General features: G+C 40.1%; 1 protein-coding gene across 1 annotated transcript in view; it reads right to left on the bottom strand.

Annotated features, from left to right (window-relative positions):
• The window catches only part of LOC142160222 (heparan sulfate glucosamine 3-O-sulfotransferase 1-like), a 112,142-nt gene extending 94,991 nt beyond the window's left edge, over positions 1-17,151 (bottom strand). The window contains exon 1 of the mRNA XM_075215163.1: positions 16,669-17,151. The gene's annotated coding sequence lies outside the window, so the exon portion shown is untranslated. The remainder of the gene's footprint in view (positions 1-16,668) is intronic.
• Positions 17,152-19,619: the final 2,468 nt, after the last annotated feature.

The raw sequence follows: 19,619 nt of genomic DNA, 5'->3' as shown, positions 1-19,619 counted from the left end.
TCGCAGTCCTTCCACGAGTCAGATAGCGAAGCACGAGAGGAATGTCAGACAGGCGGGTTCAGTAACGGTGCGGGCAATGCAGGTACACAAGGAGAATCCGAACGGGGTGTGAATCAAGCCGGGTCGATAACGTTCTGACAGCGAGGTACAAAAGGGAGATCCAAAGGGGTAGTCAAGGCAATCCGGGTCACAATGGTCACAGGCAAACGGCAATAAACTGGAGGAAGGCAAGGGTCAGGAAACAGATAAACACAGGAACACTGGAACGCTGGAGGACAGGAAAGGACCTGAAACTCTGGCACAGGAGGTGAGGTCAGAGGGGCTTAAATAGTGCTGCTAGCCAATGCCCTCAGCACTAGTGGTGCTGTCATAGCTGTAGGGCCGTAGCGCTAGTCATCTTGCGGCACCGTAGCGCTCTCTTCATGCAGCGTCCCGTTGCCTAGCAACGGGGACGCTTCTGTGTCTGAGCTGGCCGGCCGGAAGGGGAAGTGACGCGTCTGGTTGCTAGGCAACCAGACGTTCTGTGTGGACGGGCGGGCGGCCGCCGAGCGGCGCCTGACACTGGTGCCTTTGGGCAGAAAAGGCATAGTTGGTCAGCAAAGAAATTGGACAAGGAATGAGATTAATGTGATTGACTGAAGTGGGGAAATGTTAATGTAGCAGGTTGTTGAGATGTTTACCCGAGGAACAGGTTTTATTTGAGGGATGAATTATGCAAGGTAACGCCAGTATGTACTATTCTGATAAAAGCAGCGTGGCTGAAAAATGCATGTACATATATAATTTTATATTCCATTTAATAATATATTTGTTATGGCAACCAGAGAGGCATAAACTTGTAGAACTTAGCAGAAGAGGTCTTCACCTATAGCAGCCGTCTTTCCCGTAGTGACTGGTTGTGCTCACAGGTACTCGGATGCCCCCAGGACTTAAACTTGTACTACACTGAGTGTATGTTCACACGGCAGCGCACAGGTACAGGAGGTAATACACGGAGTAGGGATAGGCCAGAGATCTACGGACTGGACAGATCACAGGTGGAGACGTCAGGTACCAGCTGGGACAGGGACATAGGCAAAGGTTCGGAGTCCGGGTACAGGCAAAAGATCAGGGTCACACACAATGGTTCAGGGTCCAGGGATAGAAGAGGTCATACACGGGTAAATCAATCTAAGGTTTCAACACCAAACAAGAACAGGAGCAGGCAGCAGTACTGGGACAGAACAGGAGCAGGCAGCAGTACTGGGACAGAACAGGAGCAGGCAGCAGTACTGGGACAGAACACTATAACAGGCAGTGGGGCCATGACCATGCATTGGTTTAGCCTAAACAATTTCTGCCCTCACTGTGTATATTCAATAGGTGACTTAATACTTTTTGGGACAAGGTTTTATCAAACCACTCTGGACATGTAACACCCAGACCAGAGGAGCATGACAAAACTACACTACATTTAAAACAAGCAAAACAAGAAAACACAGTAAAAACCAAAGCCACACAACTCCACACACACACTCCAATAACACAAAAAAGCAAATTATCTCTGGTGTCCCCATCTCTACACGGTCTCTCTATTTTGGCTTTACAGATTCCCCCAGTAATGACAATGCTGGGCCATGAACATCTAGCACTCACCAGACTTCTATACTGTTGTTGAATGACAAACAGGGCATACATAGTATGTTCCTTCCTTGCATTTCTTGTCAATCATAATTAACATATTCAATGACCTGTGTTGTTACTGTCTGCTGTTATAAAATATAAAAGTTTAAAGGAAAAAAAAAAGGCTAATTATACTCTCATTTTACTACACAAGTTCCACTGCATACAGTGTTTATAGCACACACACACACACGGTAAAGAAGCACCTAGACAATTAAAACAGAGATACCTGTGAAAAAACAAAACCTCACAATATACAGCACAGCAGCGAGACATTCAATAAGGGGAAGCTTGGATAATGAAATGTATATTCGTGTAACTCAATTAGAAACTTGCATATCTATAGGTTCGATCAACCAAACAGATTCCTTTCATCTTATTGTCAGCATATTGTTTAGTGTAGACAATAAATGACAAAGATCAAACAATCATTATGATTATTTATAATTGTAATCAATCACGCAGCCTCAAATCCCTGTATGTTGTCATTAGTGAAAATATATCAATGCATATCCTCTACCCAGGACAACGCATCTTTATGTAATATAGGAAGTGTGTTTCACACCACAATCTTCCCACATCATTTTGACGAGAGCATCACATCATTACTCCGTGTGGTTGTGTAGTGGTTTCTGCTTGCACATATAGCTTCATGTTTAGTGTACAAATAACATGTGCCGACTAGAAGGAGATATGTAGGATTAGGTTGTCCTACACTGGAATGTAAAAGAATAACAGTTATGCAAGTAATAAATAAGTCTTATAAATCCACGGTTACGTCCTATATAAAGCGGAACTTTGCAAAGATCTCCCAGGGTTCCTCCACCAAATCGACATGGGGTTCTCCACAGCTGATGTGTTGTGTTACACTAACCAGCGCTGGAGAACTGATCCGCTGTGATAAATACCTACTGTAGCTCACACTTAGAACAGCACCAAACAGAACCTAATTTATCAAATACACCACTAGATAGATAGAATCAGGTGGTGCTTCCAGAGAGACAAATGTTACCAAAACAAAGAGAAAAAGGTTTCCCTCAGATTTGGTGCACTGTTAGATTTTCCAAATTTATTTTTAATAAGTATGCAGTTTTATTAATTTCTTAAACATTTAAAACAAGAAAATGAGTAAAATGATTTAAAGAAGAATCAATAAAAAAAAAAAAAGTGCAAGAAAAACAGATTTGAGAATTACAATTTGTGTGTTAATTTTTTATCACATATGGTAAAATTAACCGTCTGATTAGCTGAGAAGTCATTGCTGAATATTCATTGATGTTAGTCACATTTGGGTTGTGACAACACTATATTGAACCTAGAGATTACATTATGGGAACTTTGTCTCTAAGTACAATATATCTTACGACCTGACCGTATTCAGATACCCCAAATGGGAATGATGAAATTTGCTTTACTGTTAAAAGTAAACTGTACTCACAGCTCACATATAATACACACATCAATTCTTCTTATACATTTCGCTCATTTTCTTGTTTTAAATGTTTAATAAAACTGAATACTTATTAAAAACCTAACAGTGCATCCAAACTGAGGGAAACCTTTTTCTCTATATCTTTGCTGTAGCTCATACCTGCCTAGTTCTCTGAGAGACTCCAAAATTTTGGGCAGCTCTCCCGAACTCCAGGAAAGAACAGGCCACCCCCCCCCACCTGCGTCAAACCCACTTTCTAGTGAACTGGAGTAGGGGGGGGAGGATTTTCTGATGCAATTTGTGGCGAAATGTGTCATTTTGGCCCCACCCCAGTGGTGCAATGCCCCCCACCGCAATAGCCACCCGATTACCACTCACGGAGATCCTGGAGAGGAGTTAGTAGGCAAGTATACTGCGTTGGTGTGGCCAAATGTCATTCTCAACTGCAAATGCTGCATAATCAAAATACAGTATTCAATGATTGAATCTGGTTTCACCTTCTTACCCTTTATATACACTGACATTGGGTACATGTTGGCCTAGCTCGTTCCACTTTCCTACACATGGAATCGGGAGTGGGCACATCCAAAATACTCAGTACTGCAGGTAACGTTCCAATGATCCGATTGGGCACAGATTGATCCTCACCCTCTCTCCTGCCCATCTATGTGCCCCCTCTGAAGACATCTATAGGTCCTCTGACTAGTCAAACAACTAAAAACAAACACACTTCTGCTTAAAACTCAAAGGAAGGTGTAATAGGTTGGCTGACAACTATACATGTTTTTCCACATGACAAAGAAAAAAAAATAAATAAAAAAAAAATCCTTCTTCAGCATTTATTATTTGTGGATGCCAGCATTAATCTGATTGTCTCCCTACAGGCAAAATAAGCCATTTTCGCTCTTCTGTTATCCCCATTGGTTTTCACTTGATTAAAGGAATCGGCTTCATTATAGAAGCAGAGCAGTTATTCCTTAGAGTATCACACTTCATTTTCCATCAACAATAATGGAAGAATCTGTAAGGTGTTCTCTTTCATAAAATAATTCTCATTTGTTCTTCTGTAAAATAAAACAGATTAGATAGGTTGCACGCATAGTTCAATATTGCACTTAATCATTTACCTTCTAATTAGTTTCAAAAACTGTAACGAAATTAATATAATCCCACCCACACACAAACAATAAAAAAAAAATATGCACGCTACTACAGAAGTGTACATTAAGATCTAGAAAACATTTGGTGGTTGCTTTGCTGTGTGTTTTACTACTAGGATTCACTGTCGATCTACAATGCTAGAGATAGCGTGAGGATTCAGCGGAGTATGAAAATAATAAGGCTTTTCTCTTGCTTCATTCTCGACTGAACACGTCAAATGCTGAACTTCTAAATGCCCTAGAAGAGCACAGAAGGCATTGCACGGCATGCAGGCTGCCTTAATGTGGTCTATCAGGACACCAACGTATCCTAGATTAAAAAAATAAAAAAAATAAAACCCCACAGTAAAGCACAGGTTGCCCGAGTTACAAGAGGTTATCTAAACTACTAAGACATGGAAAATGTTTTATTTTCTGAAACAGATGTTCTGACAGCTAGTCGATATGCAGCATGGCATTAAAAAAAATGTAATGATTAAATAAGAGCTCAGGAGTTTTGAAACTATTTAGTGATGATTTTACTCAGGGGAGGGTTTCAGGTTTTTTTTGGCTGTTTGTTTTAGGTGGTTTTTGGAGATGAGAACGAAAAAGTGTAGTGGGGATATTTTATGAAAAATAATGTTGCATTACACTGGAGTGGTGGTATACCTCATGCTCTCTCTTACTTTAGCTCAAGTTTAATAACCAGTTCAGTAGCTGACACAGGTGTAGTAGCGCAGTACATAACACGATTGCTAGAAGAGTTGGCGCCAGACAATATCTCAATGGAACTACTACTACTCCAGCACTTCACTATCAAAAAAAAAAAAAGTGGATAGTGATTTACTTCAGAGCTTACATTTGCTTTGGGGGTTATCTGGCCTCTCGCCCTCAGTACTTGGTTACATGTTCTCTCAATGGTCAGGTGAACAACGCAGTCCTCAGGTACTCAGTCTTTCCTCTGCTCCGCATGGTGCTCACTGACACCCAGAGGCTCAGGCTAGCTTGCTGCTGTCCTAGTCAATGTGTAAATCAGTACGATTTCTCCACTTGAGTACCAGCATGGTCAATGTCATATCTAATGGCTTCAATCCATAATAACATTCCCCTACTGGGCATCAGAGCAGATATTTAAATCCTCTGGCAAAGATCACTTAACACACATAGGGATGGTCGTGAACGGGGCTCCTGTCTGCCAAACAATGATGTCAAGTGGGTACTAAACCCAATAAAATAATTTATTTACACCCGTTTTATTTCAGAAAGATAAAAACAGGTTTAAGTTTGTTGAATATTCTGCTAGGAAGTTTGACACTACTTATGCTCATGTATGAGTCCATAAGTAGTTATAGAGACAATATTATTGTTATCTTTAACTTATAAGGTGCCACAAAGGGTCCGCAGCGCCGTACATTACATATACAGAAAACAGAGACCCAAGACACAACAAAAATATATACAAACACAGGTAACAAAGTAAAGTACATCAAATTATTTCTGGGACAGTTAGTGAAAGGGATGGTAGAAATCAGCGAGAAGTAGGCCGAAGCTAAAGAAAACAGGGCTTTCGAAGCCGGCCAAGAGGTACAGAGGGTGATGGAATAGTAGAAGGAGCACACAAGGAAAGAGGGTCCTGCTCCTGAGAGCTAACAACCTAAAGGAAAGGGGAAGACACAAATAGGGTGGTACTAACTGGGAGAGAGCGAGGACACCGGCATTAGGAGGAGGGCTGATAGACTTGAATAAAGGGCACGCTTGAAGCCTTTGAGAGTAGATGCTACCCTCATAGAATGTGGAAGATCGTTCCACAACAGGGGAGCAGCCCGGGCAAAGTCCTGAAGATGGGAGTGAGAGGAAGTGATGAGTGAAGTGGTGAGGCGGCGGTCACAGGCAGACCGGAGGGGGCAGTTAGTAGTGTAGGTAGAGATGAGACTGGAGATGTAGGGACAATATCATCTGTTGTTGACCACTTGAAACTTATTACCACCATCATCGGCTATTTATATAGCACCAATCCCGCAGTGCTGCGCAGAGAACTCGCTCACATCAGTCCCTGCTCTATTGGGGCTTACAATCTAAATTCCCTAACACACACACTAAGGTCAATTTAATAGCAGTCAATTAAGCTACTAGTATGGTTGTTGTTTTTTTACCATTATTGTTTGTCATTAGTACTGACCACTTGCCTCTCTCTCTCAATGATCGGACTAGAATGTTTTGTAGCCCGTGACTGCATACTTTCAACGTGGTTTCCAGAGAAGACCTGGCGCAGCATAGCTACTTGACACTTAAACAGGATGCAGAAAGCTGAAGAGTTACCAAGGTAATTCGTTTTCTCTGCCAGGTAGTCTGACACAAGTTAACTAGCTGGATACATGTATTAGTAATATTTTCATAAATGTTTTTTACAAATGCGTACACATTCCCAAACTTGCCTGACATTGTTCCATTGTTGATTGGAATTTTTAGGAAGTTTAAAAAAAACCAAACAATGTGATGTGTTTTGGGACGATAAAACATGACCGTGGGAGCGTACACACTCTTGTAATATCGGACCAAATGGAAGTCTATTGAAGACTGACCTGTTTGATAATTGCGTAGATATGTACCCAGCTTCAGGGAATGGATACTGTAGGCTCCAGTGGAGCGGGGACTGAAGTTAATCACAAATATTCTATGTACAGCACTACGCAATTGGTGGCTGTCACAAATATTCTTGAACTGAAGTCTACTTGCCGATATTGATGCTGCTATACAAGGAAATGAGGAGTCTAAATGCGCCTCAGATCTTTGCCAGGGACCCCCACAAGGGAGTTTACAGTTTTCCGCAGAAGACGCGCAGGTTGCGGCCCTCTGGGATAGCCACCAGAGAAGTAGCTGGTGAAGAGGTTTGGTCGTACAACCCGAAGTCAGGCTGTGCAGACAATGCGGTACCAAAGGAGGAGACAAAACCGTAGTCAGAGGTCAAACCAGGAAATCCAATCAGTCCAAATGAGAATCCAGATGAAGGGTCAGACAAAGCCGAATCAGAAGCCAGGGAGTCAGAGTTCTGATAAACAGACTGGAGTGCTGGAGCATAAGTAGTAGTGCCAGAGCCTCCCTTATATAGTATATGAGGGTTTGTGATTGGTGCCATTGGAATCGGCAGTCAGGAAACATCTGACCACCGGGGAGAGGAGAGAATAGCGTTCTGTTGCCTAGGAATGGAACGCGCTGTAACTGCTCATACACCCGTTGTTGGGCTAAAAATGAGCGTCCTGCTGCTAGGCAACAGGTCGCGCAGAGTGCAGCAGGGAGACGACCATCCCCGACACCTCGTAGATGTGCGGGGATCTCGCCTGACAGTGGCACTATACAAATAAACAAGTATAATACCCTTCCTAATTCCAATGCAGTATTTTATCAGACACCGTTCTAAAATCAATATACACAAGAACTTTTAAAACCTGAATGTGTTAAACTTACTTGTAAATGAGCTTAGAAGAAGTTCCATCTGTTCTCAGCAAATGTAAAAGCAAAGCACATTTATTTTAAACAGGACATATTTTCTACATATGTCCTTTGTAGAACAACAAGCATGGTGTTAGTTCTTTATTATGGAGAATAAACCAAGAAAAAAAGAAAATGTTAAAGTGGTGTTAAAAACGCACTCTAATTTGTGCAGTACACAGACACCAACTGTTTAAACAGAACATTGGTACTATAACAAATTCAATCATGTCTGATGATATATGCACACAAGAATTTGTATTGGAACCAGGGCCAGATTAAGGGAATGGAGGCCCCTGGGCTAAGGGGGCCTCTATTCCCCCGTGAGGGCCCCCCCCCCCCGTGATTGGAGCTGATTGCGCCCCCCCCAGTGATCCGAGCTGCCCGCGCGCCTCCCCCCCGGCACTTACCTCCTTCTCCGGCGCGCTGTGCTCTCTTTACTGAGGAGATCTCGTGAGAGTGACACTCACGAGATCTGCTCAGTAAGGAGACTACAGCGCGCCGGAGAAGGACTGCAGGGAAAGTGCTCAGCAGCACTGATAGCGCCGGGGGCGCCCCCGCCCCCGACCGATCAATACTGCTGCTGAGCACTTTCAAGGGCCCCCTGGATGCCATAGGCCCCTGGGCTGTAGCCCAGTTAGCCCTATGGTTAATCCGGCCCTGATTGGAACCAAAGATGAAGACTTAAAACTCCTCCCACTAAGTCCATGGTAAAGCAGTCACATATAGAGACAGATTCCAGGGAATAACTGTCATTTAACTACTCTTAAAACTTGGCCAGTGGGGGAAAAAAAAAAAAAAAAAAGGAGTAAATGTTCTCCGGGACAAACCATGATACAATGCAAGGGATTCAAATTAGTTTATTGCTTTCCACACAAGTTAAATACTAGGCTGTTTTTCATCTAGCACACAAATACTGGATAGTTTTATTTTTACACTGAAATTTAAATATGATCTAGGACATGCCTTACCCCAACTATCAATCTGTCCTCACATTTTAAATTTACCTCCCCCTCCAATGCAAGATTGTTTTGCCCAGGTGCAAAGTTACTTCTTTTTATGCTTTGCTCTCCTTAATGACTCATGCCCTATGAGTGCATGTCAGAAACAAACAGAAGCAAGCAATCTGTCCTCAAACAGGTAAGAAAGGTGGCAGTCATGAAACTGATAAAACAGATGACATAAAAGGGCATACAAAAAAGTGTAATGCAAACAGTAAATAAAAATAATTAAAAAACACCACATCATGAAGTTAGGGTCCAAGTTTGAATCCAATGTTGCAGCAAACATGCAAGACTGAAGCTACCATTGGGCATTGTAGGCAGTTGCCTAGAGAGCCAATTGTTAAGTGGTGCTTAAAACACTGAATGAGTCACATAATGCTACCCATCCAAGTTTGTTTTTTTCCCCTCTACTTTTGCTTTTAATGCTTCCCCCACTTTGAACACCACCAGCAGACATGGAGTTGAAGCATCCGGCAGCTTATTACCTGTGAAACTGCTCATTGGTCATGGAGGAGCAGTGGGCGGCAGAGTGTATGGTTCTTGGCTATGATGTCACAGGAAAGCACCACATTCCCGCCGAGGAGCGGAGGATGCCGCTCTCATCTCCTGCATAAGTTGAGTAGCAGGGGAGCAACGCCCAAGGTGGGAGGGACACTGCCTAGGACCTCCTCAAAGCTACCGCATGCACTACAGATACGACCATCATGTGAATCTGTGCCTTGTTAAATGACTACCACCTACCTCGCCCCTTAGCACCCACATGGTACGAGCTTTGTGACAGAAGCATAGGCATTTCATGATGGATAAAGATACTGACCTTTTTTCTTTCAGCTACAATGATACAATGTTCAGTCTATTCATTGGCTTTACAGCTACTTTTTTTAGTATAGTACAATTTCTAAAACTATTCTCAAGCGTTCAAAACGTTGGCTGCGTACACACTTACATTAACATTCTGTGTTTATGTAGACTTTCTAAAAACAAGTTAAGGCCATGTAAAAGGATGTAAAAAAACAAAACCCCAAACCGATTTTAATGTTTCTTGATCATTTCAGTTAAACTTACATTTAGCTCAAAGTGAGCACCTTGTAAACACAGAGATAAGAAGCTTTAATATGTATTTGAGATGTGTTCGGCTTGAATAAGATAAACGTCCTGTTTTGTCACAGATGCAGGTTTAAAAATATGTCAATTGCACACATTTATAAACATCTACAGAATAGCATGCAAATACACAGTATACACATTTTACCAATTTATTTAAGAGTGTCTAAATAGTCTTAGTATATTTACTCACTTAAAATTTAACTGCAGCTTCCGTGTAGTCCAATTTGCCGGTATTCAGCTGCTATTACTGTAGCTCGAGCGAACTAGATAATAAGATCATTGATCTCTATGGGAACCGCATTGCCTGCACTGAATGACACTTGTTTGATGCTGTGGCTGGACCAGAAATAGTACAAGCAGCACTTAAACCTGCCAGCAAATGAAACAATATCAGTGGATACAGCTTCCCACAGATATCAATGATCTCTAAGATCGGATCCATTCCAGCTGCAGTCACGAGTACAGATGCATGGAAAAGGGCAGCAGCGACAATAAAGTTTAAAATGGGCAAGAGAAGGAGTTTTACAAAGTAAAGCAGACAACAATTCTACTGTATGAGGCACAAACGGTCACCAAAGCTTTGCAGAATTCCTTTCTTACAGCTTTACAGTACTTTGTTAGGGGAAACTCAACTTTAGACTCCTTATGAATCAGGCACTACAGGATTAATGGGTAGAGATTTTACTGCAATAGCCAAAGATAGCACGAGATCATCAATTGGGATGGCAGACCCAGAAACTGTGTCCTACAGGAAGGCTTGTCATTACATATGCAGGTATTTAACATGCTTTCCAAATATGTACATGAGCAGAATCACATTAATTTGAGAACCATACTTGGCAACATTTTTTTGTCTCCTCCGAAGGGGAGGTGAACTACAACTACAGAGGCCATTATGACAATTTGTGAATAATTACATTATGGAGCCACCCCCCCCCCTCCTTCCCATCTCTGGGGCAGGCTGGGCTGGTAGGCATCTGGGTGGGCATCTATGGCACCGGTCCGGTCCCATAGTGGGTTACCTTGGACTGGGTCACTGATCACCTGCCTTTTTCCTTTCAAATGTTCCCAAAAGGTTGCCGAGTTAAGTCCCGACCCCTGGGATAAAATTTGCCAGTCATCCCTTGATCGACTTCACTAGGAAGTGTGTACTTCCTGGAGGGGAGATGGTGTTGTCGAGTGTTGGGGTGAATTCCTTCATCACGGCCCTGTCCCTGCTGCTCAATGCCACGATTTGCAGCATAATACATTGGGAGCAGGCCCGGGATGATGCTATTGGCTGTGGAAGGGTGCCCTTGTCTCCCGGGAGAACTCCTAGACATTCAGGAGCCTTCCGCCTCAGACGTTACGGGAGAGTAGGCACCTGTGATTATAACTATGCACTAATTTCCAATACAAAATAAGGTCATTGTATAAAGACCATTGGTCTGAAAGAGTACATTGGTTGTCTTTAGACGTTGAAGTATGAAATTCTCTCTGTGGATGTTTGATCAATAAACTCACAACCAAATCTTTGCAATTTGGACATGCGCATGGCTTAGTAACCTGCTACAATGGTGTTCTGTAACTCATACTAGCAACCAGATTATTATCATTACCATTTATTTATATAGCGCCACTAATTACGCAGCGCTGTACAGAGAACTCACTCACATTAGTCCCTACCCCATTGAGGCTTACAGTCTAAATTCCCTAACACACACACAGACAGACACAGAAACTAGTGTCAATTTGTTAGCAGCCAATTAACCTACCAGTATGTTTTTTTGGAGTGTGGGAGGAAACCGGAGCACCCGGAGGAAACCAGATATGAGCTTTCATCAGACCAAGATAGTTCAGATAAATGTAAACCCATTGGATTGGCCGCTATGGGTCAAAGAACATTATTATTCCTTCACCACACTATTAAATAATATCCCCACTGTATTGTAGTGAGGGCTTCATACAGTTAAACAAATCAGTAATATTTTTAAAACAATTATTATTCACTTACAGGTGATGAGATTACAAGGAAATTGGACTTTTACATTTGTTCTATCGCAATTCCTTACTGAATGATCATTACACAAATTTGCAATGCAATTAAAACTTAAAATAGCATGCAAATGTGTGAAATTCAAATATGCCTGGAGTAACATGAAAGGCTGCGAAAAAGAAGAGGAAGTATTAGACTTAATGAAGATTATACTTTGCCATGGAAAACTATGGGGATATTTGTCAAAACCTGCAGAAGAAACACGAGGTCCATGGCAATCAAATTTGAACTTTCATTTTCCCAAAGAGCAGGTAACACAAATGTCTGATAAGTTGCCATTATGGGTAATGCCACATTTTTTGTGTGCAGAAGATTTCATAACTGGTTCTGAATATTGGTAACAATAGTTAATATACTTTAGATGTTAGATTTTTTTTTTTTTTACACGATCAAGTTAAGGTTGCACAGCTACAAATCTGTACTGGGATGAATGCAACTACTGTAAATAATTTATTTTGCTAACAAAAGGCAAAGTCAGTGGGGCAAGTTAGAAAGTCATAATATTCTATTGTACTTTCATAGTAGAATCACTGTCATGTTCCCCAAACATTTCACTTTTGACTTTGCGCAAACTAAATAAAATTAATTTAACTGCTAGAATGGACTTGTCACCATAAAGTTATACTTACTACTTAAGTTATACTTACAAATCTACTAACCCACCCACACTTTTTTTTAATGGTTACCATTTTTAATTTTTCCTCTTACTTTTAATTTACAGTCAGTGGGGTTTATGTAACAAGCTCCTAATCCCCTGAAAATTGGCTAACAATAATCAATGATTTTCAGAACTTGTGCCCGATGGCTAACACCATTGAAACCTATGGGGAGAGCATTGCAGTAGAGGGATCTTTGGATTCCTCATCACATTTTACCTGCTCTACCCTCCGGTCACTATTGCAAAGGTGGCCACTTTGCGATAGTGCCAATAGAGGTGTTCGCCAGGACAGCTGTCTATCGTGGCATCTGGCAGAACACTTCATAAATGCTCAAAATCTTTCATTCCTTATCATTGCCAATAGGAAGGAAAATGATGGTGTCAAAAATGCCCCAATGTCTCTTGTAATGGCAGCGAAAAGATAGATTTAGAAGAGATTTTCACAGAAAAAAATAAATAAAGTGTTCAGTGTAACTTTGAGGGTGAAAATAGTTTTTGTTTTTTATTTAATAGTCATTGAAAGACAAATATATATATATATATATATATATATATATATATATATATATATATATATACACATATACACATATATATATACATATATATACACACACACACACACACACACAGAGGGGTGACCCCCTCTTCAGGGAGTCTGGGAGGACTCCCCAAACTTTGGTACTCTCTCCAATGTTCTGGGAGACTAGACAAGTATGCATATATCAAGTTAAGCCACCTGTGACAGTTCAACTGTTATGGAGCTACAAGTCCCAGGTGAGAAGTGCATAATAGGAACTTGTTTTGCAACTCTGGAGGACTACAGGTCACCTGTCTCTTGCCTCTATTGTAGCTATAAATGAACAAGCTCTTGGAATTTACAATGTCGGTTTTAACGCTCCAGAAAACAGGAGAAAACCAGTGTCAAAGCTAAATGCAATTGCTAACAGACCGCTTTGATTGAAATTAGTTTTCTACTGAACTGGTTCAGTAGTCAGCAAGTTCCACACCTGGAACCAGTAGGAAAAACACATTATTCTGTACCTTGTGTTGACTTAATAAAACAGTATTCAGGATGTACTCAACCTTTATTTGTACTGCAATCTCAACAGCTGATCCAGAAAAACAAAGGATACATAAACAAAGGTTGCGACAGTCCTTCCTTCTAATATTTCTGCATGACCGTCATAGACATGGAAACCATTGCATAGACACCTCCACAGGATAAGATTGGCTTCCCTGTATAGCGCACTGAATCACCAGTACCAAAGATGGGTTTTTAATTATGCATAAATGAATACTACAACATATTCTCTTATAAAGGGTGACTTTACCATCACAATGGTGCATAGTTTATACTTAAACATAAGTGTTGCAAACTTGTTCTAGATTTTTTCAAAAGGTCAAATTATATTCACAAGTCAATTTTTTTTAGAGTTGTATTGATGGGTTTGCACCTATGTAATCATAATTTCATTTCACAGTGCTGCAGCCAAACAATATCAAATAGTATTATTTTAAGTTTTTTTGATAGGGTTGACTATACAAGCATCACTAGTATTAGAGTACCATTGTTCTTAAATCCCCAAAAAAGGCACTACCAATATAATATTGCATATCCATCAGGAGACCCAGAAGCAGATACTGGCTTGTGGACTGTACCCACAGGCTGTGCATCTCTAGTATATTCTGTAGCTTACATAGTCCATGGCTGACCCATAGAGTGAAGGGAGCAAGAGATATCACAAAGTGAGACCTGATTTCTGTACAAGGAGAAAGAAGGCGTGTGTAACATTGTTACAAAAATTACTTGGACTTGAATTCTTGCATAAAATTACATATTACAAACATGTGAAATAAATATTCTCTAAGACTGTTTGTAATCTAAGCGATAATGTTCATTTAAAATCGCATGGGAACTTGAACACACTGCCTAACAGTCATGCATGGAATATGATTTTCATAACATCATAATTACACTTCCTCGGAACACAACATAGGACAATGGGATTGTGTCACTTATTTCAAATAGTGTTATGTCATTTACATTGTGGATGTTAACATAATTTTGCACCTTGCTGAATTGGGAGTACACCATTGTCACTCGTACAGTAACAATATCTTAAAAAAATATATATAGGTCAACAAGGAATTGGCTGAAAAAGAATGAGTAATAAGTATATTACAGTAAAATTGCCATATCTGCTTTGTGTTACTTTAATATACAAAAGATGCCCTGTTGTACTGACCAGCTTTTATTCCATAATGCAAGAGACAGATATTTCAGTTTACTACTGAGAAGGAAAAATATCTCGGCTCCAATTTATGATACATAATGAAAAAACTGAGAAGTCAGAGAAAGGTGCCTGTTTCACTACATTAAACTAAATATGTCAAACCGGGCAGTTTCCTTTAGGTGTGTAAGTAAGTGAGACATACAGGAGACATATAGCTTCTATATGTACATATAGCACAAAATACTTAGGACTGACTGGAATTTAATGGACCATATTCAGCAGGATATGAATAGGTCTTTATCTGTTTCACACATATGGTCATACATATTTCTGAGAAATCATTACAGTTGACTATATATGGAGAAAATCAATGGAAATCAAAAGGACATGTTTAATATAATAATGTACAGATAATACCACAGTGGCTTACTGGTTAGCACTTCTGCTTCACAGAACTGGGGTCATGAGCTCTCCCAGTGTTTGTGTGGGTTTCCTCCTACACTCCAAACACATAATAATAGGTTAATTAGCTGCTATTAAATGGACCTTAGTCTGTGTGCACCTTTATGTATGTTAGGGAATTTAGACTGTAAGCTCCAAAGAGGCAGGGACTGATGTGAGCTACTTCTCTGTACAGCGCTGCGGAATTAGTAGCGCTATATAAATAGATGATGACGTTTAATGAAGTTACAGGCTGTGCATATGGGGGATGACAGAGGTAATATAAAAGTTGCCTGCTTGCAAATAAGCATGTGCACACTTAGGTTTCCTCTGTATTTTAAGTTACATACAAACTCAAACCTAGCATACATTTGTACAAGAAACAAATATACTTCAATCATCAGCTCAAAAACAGTCTTATATTGGCACAGAATTTGTGCTTGTTAAGTTATTTTGGAAACCCAAAAATATGCCAAATTTCAAAAGTAGCATGCCCAATTTATATGCCTCCTGGCTCTACTACACTGCACTTGCACGTGAACGCTTCTGATCTGCCTCACTCTGCTCAAGTTTGCTTATGAGATAGATACGCACAATTCAAAATACTGTGCAAGTTGTTCACATGCGCAGGGAGATAATTTACATTACACACACAATTACAACATGCAGTTGCATCCAACTCTAAACCACCCCCATACTGTAATATATATATATATATATATATATATATATATATATATATATATATATATAAAATCAAAACAAAGAGCAGATGGCTATAGTAAACAAAAAATATACATATAAGTGTATTAAGTTTCAATCCTACTAATATACATAACACCCGAGAAAAGAACAGTGTAATTGATATAATTTGCATTTTTATTCTTGAGTGTTTTAAGCGCTCTTAATAGTGTTCCTGTCATTGCTAATCTCTCCATCACTGTCAATGCTCTAAAGGGCGGACTAGTTTAGTCTCTAGCAATAATAACCAACCTCCACAAGTGCACCGGTTTGGGCTGAAGTTTATCAATGTAAGGTAAACCACTAGCTCACTTATTGAAATGTATCTTATAATAAGAGGCAATTGGTGAGTGATAGAGATATGAATCACTCCACACACATGATTGCGATGTACTACAAGCAGGTCACACAGTACAACATCTACACAATCAGGCATCAGCCCATTAACCCCTTTCTTATGCTACAGAACTCCGAACCAGGACCCTAGAGGAAGATTTCATCCTGGTCTCACTGCTCCCAAACTTCATGGTCTTCCTACGTTATGTTAACAAATTAAACAGATCACGGCAGAAACAGTTGTTTGCTAGATACTTCTAAACACTGTAAATTCTTCCCAAGAACAGTTTCTTGAAAAATCATTAAAAAAAGGGAACAAAAAAACAGTACAATACAAGGAGTAATACATAGGATCAATATCTGCTATGGGTGTAATGAGTACAGTACCTCTGACAGGTCCATATACAGTGAGCAGGTCTGTGCTGAACAAAGTGCCCCCAGCTTTTCCAGAGATAGCAGAAATCTGACAGCGGTTCAGGAGCCTCAGAAAGTGTTTGGATCTCAGTCACAATCCTCACCCACTGCGTTACTTGTGAAGCCTGTGGCACAGTCTGCTCCAAATAAATGTATTAACAGCAGCCATATCATGATTAATTAATCAGTCCCAGTGACCAATGTAGGAGAATAGTGTATATACAGAGAATGACCAAGGAAGATCTGGGTGTAATAATAAACCAACAGCAGCCAGATCGCTTGGAGACCCTTTCTCCAGCGAATGCATAATCTCCTCTGCTCCTTACAGGCTCATAGATAGTAAAGTGTCTGCAACGCTGCGAACACTCAGCTCCTGGATTTTACCAGGGCAATTGAAGCTGTTAATCAGTTCAGCTGGAGTTGTGATGTATTGCAATGCGTGATTGGAGAAATCAGGACCTTCCTATTGGTCAATCCCTATGGCTTTCTTATTGGCCATATGATATTTAGCCGGCTTGCTTGCTTGCTTTCTCTAGTATATATGCATGCTCTAGATAAAAAGCTTAGTGCCCTGCAGGTGTGGGATATGTTTTATTCACACTGCTCAATGATTTAGGCTTGGGACAGGATACATCATGTTCAGCAGGCTGAATTCATAGAAAATTATACTCCTGGTAGTGTGTTGAGGGGAAAGGATATCGGTGTATTGTAAAAAGCTTTCACCTGTGATATAAGATGGGGAGCTTGTAAATGCAGCAGACCTGCAATATACAATGGAACACCTGTATTGCAAGGGCAGGCTTGTAATTTAAAAATGAGACACTTGTAATATAAAATGTAGCTGTAACAGCAGGGCCACTTGTGATATAAAATAGAGCAGTTTTCTATGTCAGGCTGATCTCGTCTTTGATTATATTTCTTTGTTCAGAAACTGCCTGAAAAAAAATATAAGAAAAATTGCACAGGGTTTTTTTTTTATCCCCCAAGAAACCTCAAACTGAAATGACAGTGATGTTTTAGTAGGGGTACAAAAAGACATCACTGCTATAAAGAAAATAATTACTGACATATTTAAACCACTGCAACAAAAATAAAAACAGTTAAGGTAATTTGGAAAGTGCAAAATGTTGTTATGCCATCATACACCTATTTTTACAGGAACTGTATCTTAATTTTTATGTAGGGGTGACAAATGTTGCATCCTCTGTTGAGAAGAGCTGAGCAGATGTTGCCTATAGCAACCAATCATATTCTAGCTGTCATTTTGTCGAGAGTGCTAAATAAATGATAACTAGAATCTGATTGGTTTTCAAACCCGCCGAAAAATTCTCAGCTTAATACATTTACCCCCAGGGGGTAAATGTATCAAGCTGTGGGTTTGAAAGAGTGGAGATGTTTCCTATAGCAAACAATCAGATTCTATTGGTTATTTTGCAGAATGTACTAAATAAATGATAACTAGAATTTGATTGGCTGCTCTAGGTAACATCTCCACTTTTTTAAACCCGCAGTTTGATAAATATGTCCCCTGGTTTGGTGCCTACATTTTTTATGGTTGGCGGGACACACACAGGATTTATTTCCCCGCTAAAGAACTTGATTGGGCACCTAATAATTCCAAGTTATAAAGAGTTATTCTACACTTTAAATGGGACACTGTTACTGTGCTATAAAGACAATCCCTATGTACCGTAAATGATTATTTTAAGAATTTGTTTTGGAATAAACACAGAAAAATATAAGCAAGAAGTGTGTGTGTATGGGGGGGGGGGGGTAAATCTTAAGAGGTGGATTTTCCACCATGCACATTTTCAGTAAGAACCACATTCCAGTGAATCGTATATAAATTAAATTTTTCGGGGGCAGTTTCAAACAGCAGAATGTCTCTCTGTCTGTGTGCGTGTATATTAGGGAATTTAGACTGTAAGCTCCAATGGGGCAGGGACTGATGTGAGTGAGTTCTCTGTACATCACTGAGTAAAGAGTGGCGCTATATAAATAAATGATGATGATGATGCTGGTTATTGAGAGTGGTAATATGATTTAAATGGGAAGTCTTTCTACCAATCCATTCATTTGATGTATGTAAGCACTTTATATATGCATAAATAACTATACAAATGGTACACCTGTAAAGATAGTCTGATGTCCCATCACTCATATAATTAATTGAAAAAATAAACAAGGCTCAAATGAGCAGTATATTAGGAGAAAAAAAAAGAAATTAAGGAAATCGGTGGACTTAAAGTGGACGTAGACTGGACTTTGAAATTCCTTTTGTATACTTTCCACTATGTGCATTAGCAGCCACAATCTCACAACGATCACCAGGAGCAGTTCCAATAAGCAAAATATCTGCCTCCACCTTGCAATGAACTAGGCAGACAGATAAGGCTGTAAATGTGTCTGGTGTCTGCATATTTACAGTTAGTGGAAGAACTTTATTGTCGTTTTAAGTTAAAGTTTGGGGAGACGAGCGGGGTTTACCCTCCAAGCCTACATTACATCTCACGAGCTTCCGTGTGGAAAGCGCTACTTACTCACAAAAATATGTCTTTTCAAGTGAGGCTTTTGTGAAAATTATGTATAGTTTTTATTTCTGCTTAAACACATATTAAAGGAGCATAAAGTTGCTCTTTATTTATTACATTGAACAGTGCATACTACATTTTAATGCTAAATTTGCAGCTATTAAGTCTTGTGATTTTCTTTTTTGGCCTCAATGACTTGTCATATTTCACTGCGCTACAAAACAGTAGGTAGCCATATTATCACTAATTAGCTGTGAATGTTATATATAGCTCAGAGAGACAGTCGCAGAGCCCTTGCACTGGGTCTGTGTGCCTTTACCGTGAGTATGATTTAGGTCAGTCTACATTCACCATACCAGTTAATCTCAATCTCTGTAATTACAACCTATAACA

This window comes from Mixophyes fleayi, chromosome 6, assembly GCF_038048845.1.
Source record: "Mixophyes fleayi isolate aMixFle1 chromosome 6, aMixFle1.hap1, whole genome shotgun sequence".
Taxonomy (NCBI): domain Eukaryota; kingdom Metazoa; phylum Chordata; class Amphibia; order Anura; family Limnodynastidae; genus Mixophyes; species Mixophyes fleayi.
This window is presented reverse-complemented; position numbering and strand designations above follow the sequence as displayed.